This window comes from Lithobates pipiens, unplaced genomic scaffold (assembly GCF_037356315.1).
Source record: "Lithobates pipiens isolate NorthernLeopardFrog02 unplaced genomic scaffold, aLitPip1_a1.2 Scaffold_18, whole genome shotgun sequence".
In the NCBI taxonomy this organism is placed as follows: domain Eukaryota; kingdom Metazoa; phylum Chordata; class Amphibia; order Anura; family Ranidae; genus Lithobates; species Lithobates pipiens.
Genome location: NW_027507758.1, coordinates 633,970,371 through 633,973,773, shown reverse-complemented (window position 1 = coordinate 633,973,773; position 3,403 = coordinate 633,970,371). Strand labels below are relative to the sequence as shown.

At 47.5% G+C, this 3,403-nt stretch overlaps 1 long non-coding RNA gene across 1 annotated transcript; it reads right to left on the bottom strand.

Moving 5' to 3' along the window:
- Positions 1-1,899: 1,899 nt before the first annotated feature.
- On the bottom strand, positions 1,900-2,460 carry LOC143989944 (uncharacterized). Its single transcript, XR_013277105.1, has 3 exons — positions 2,318-2,460; positions 2,106-2,229; positions 1,900-1,989 (listed from the first exon to the last, which is right to left on the bottom strand). It is a non-coding gene; the product is annotated as an uncharacterized LOC143989944 (long non-coding RNA).
- Positions 2,461-3,403: the final 943 nt, after the last annotated feature.

Genomic DNA, 3,403 nt, shown 5'->3' with positions numbered 1-3,403 from the left:
TGAGAGTCTGGAGTGTGGCTTTGTGTGTTCCGTTGCTCCCACTGAGCTCGGTGATGGCTGCTCATGTGCCTTCTTAAGGCGGTCGTCCCTAGGTGTGTTGGGCTTACCGTGACTAATGCGTTGACTGCAAAGATTGTAGATGGCAACGCTATTGTCAGCAGCGGACACGTTAAAAAAAGCCCACACTGCGGAGCCATGTGTCGGTGTCCTGGGAGCGCCAGATGTGACCGTACATGGTCGATGACTCGCTCCTGATACATTTGCAGTCTGCTTTGTCCCTCCTGTGAAATGTAAGTTATTCCTGCTTATTCCTGCTTCTCCTCCCTATCTGCTGGTCCATATCTCCCTCTGAACTCCCCTCCTCTTCCTCTCTTGTGGGACCCACGTGACATCACTAGACACGTCATCATCGACGTCACCTTCCCCACTGCTATAAGTAGAGATCTCGGAGTAGGCAGCAACACCGGGGACCAACCTCGTCCTTGGGCTGATCTGGGTACTGTCGTCAGACTGCTGAGTAGCGGTTGTTGCTACCTCCTCTTCCTGATCCAATACCAGAAATGTCTTGATATGGATCGGAAAATAATTCCTGTGACTCAAGCGGAAGGTATGTGGTGGTGGTAGTGTCTTTGGGGGTGCACATAGCAGAGAGTGAAGAAGAGGGTGCAGATCAAGAGGATGAGGAGTGTGCAGAAGAGTAAGGCTGAGCGAGCCACTCAACCAAGTCTGGTGCTTCCTTTAAAGTAATTGAACGCACCTTCTGCAACTTTCCACTTTGGCTCAAGCCTGTTGCTCCTGCCCTACCCCTACCACCCCTGCGGAAGGGCCTGCCTCTTCCTCTGCCTGTCATTTTTTAAATGACCCTGTGACAAAACTCTCAGTCCCTATACCGATGAAGGACTGCTGCAGTATAGGGCAGCGGTCAACAGTAGTGCACCTCAACCCTATGTATTGTGGACCTATACCAGTCCTTATAGAGTAGCAGACTGTACCTCACTCAACCCTATGTACTGTAGCACCCTATACCTTACCAGTCCTGCAGTATAGGGCTGACTGATTAGCAGACTGCAGCAGAAGGGCAGCAGTCAAGTATAATATTCTTTCTATATTTGGAAGAAAGAATATTATACGTGTACAAGCCTATTACCATACCACTGATACCAGTCCTGAAAAGAACCTTTGTGGAACTAATAGTAACAGCTACTGATTAAACTGACCCTCACTGCCTCACACACAGCTTTCTGCCTGTCCCTATATAAACTGACAAAACAGAGGCTACTGGAACAATAACTGGAATAGCACTTTTGTGGACCTGATAGTAACAGCTAATGACTAAACTGCCTGTCCCTGCAGCACACACCGTCCTGTCCCTTTCTCTAAACTGACAAAAGACACTCAGTCTGCTGCAACAATCACTAGCACAGCACTGCCTCAAACCTATATCCTGAACTACACCTAACACCTATACCAGTCCTGAAAAGAACTTTTGTGTACCAAATAGCTAGCGATTTGGGTCACTGCAATCTCTCCCTGCTCCACACAGAAACCTCTCCCTATAGTGACAGAAGAAAGAATGTAAAATGGCCGCCGGATCGGGTGTATTTATAAGTTAGGGGGAATGACCAAGTGTCCATGTGCTGTAATGTCTCAATTGGCTGTCCTGTACCCCATGATGGATGTGTCATCACAGGTCAAAGTTCTTTTACACAGTAAACACGGAAGTCCGCTGGGCGAACGGCGGCAATAGTCCGCCGATCGGGCGGACCGCGAACAGCCGAAATTCGCAGCGAAACGACCGCTGGGTGAACCGTTCGGCCATCCCTAATCAATGGTAACAATGCAGATAATGTACAGATCCTAATGATACTATCAGTGATTGTTCCTCATCTACCTGATGGTGGGGAGGGATGGTGTGATCTTCCTGTGTGGAATCCCAGGAATACAGAGGACGGGGACATCTCTCTGGTGGGTTCCCATTACTGGATCCATCTGTAGGAAACACACACACTGACTGAATACATTGTTTCTATGTGTTTATCAGATGATGGGGGATCTAGGTGGAGCCTCCGTACTGCTCTCTCCTTTACAATAAAGTCTCCTCTTACCCGGTGATGTGAGGGGCGGCTGATTGTCCATCATGACGTCCTTGTAGAGATCCTTGTGTCCTTCTAAATACTCCCACTCCTCCATGGAGAAATAGACAGTGACATCCTGACACCTTATAGGAACCTGACACACACAATGATACAGTCACCATCCAGACACATCCCTTGTCTGTTACTGGATAATGTCCCAGAATGCCCAGAATCCTCCTCACCTCTCCTCCATCATCTCTCTGGTGACTTCTAGAATCTTCTTTCTATTTCTCTATTCTATCAGGGAGGGAGGTGGAGGCAATGTGATGTCAGATGATCTCCAGACTTCACAGGAGGAAAACTCTAGATCTGAACACAAATAGAAAAATCAAATGATATTCCCAGAGTCCTCCTCACCCCTCCAGTCAAGTCTGTGTTTTAATAATAGAGATAAGCCAGGTCTCATTTTTATTAAAGCCTCACTTCAGACTGAGGTATAATTTACCTACACAGGGCCTCCCACTTCATAGGTTAAAAGTTTGTCATAAGCAATTCTGGTGCCATTACATACAACACAAATTAAACAGTCCCACTTAGCTAGTAAGAATGCCAAGGGTCCACCCACGTCGTAAGAGCATCAGAAAAAAGAGAAAAGAGCCAGATGGCGGGACATTAGGAGGAGGAGCTGTGAGGTCAGTATGATGTTATAGGACATATAGATTCTGGGTGGAGGGACATTTGAGGGGTCCTCTATATGAGGCTCTCATGCAAACCAAATCATTGTTCCTGGGTGTGTCCTTCCTCTCCTAAACTGAAGAGTGAACTTTGACCTTTACCATACAGAAATCTGTCAGGAATGTGTGAAAGTAAGCTCTCATGTGATCAGGTGACGTGCGGAGGAACGGAGTGTAAATAGCAGACAATTTTCTCCAGAGCTCCTAATGGTGGGGATGGATTTTGCTGAGTGCTGGTGCCAAGTTTCCGCCCCCCCGGGGTCACTGCATGTGTGGAAAAAAGCTGTGTAAGCCCTTGTACACATGGTCGGAGATTCAGACGGAATGTGTCCTATTGGACCGTTATCCGACTGTGTGTGGTCTCCATCGCACTGTTTCCGTCGGAGTATCCGACGGACCAAGTTTTCCAACTTGTCCATAAAATTTTCAGACAAAATGCTCAGATATACTCCGATCATGTGTAGCCTACTCCGACGGACAAAGTGCCACGCATGCTCAGATCAAATTCCTAGACCAAAGCTATTGGCTACTAGTCTGAACGTAGTCCCGTCGTAACGAAATAACGTCATCACGTTATGTACAGTCGGATTTTCC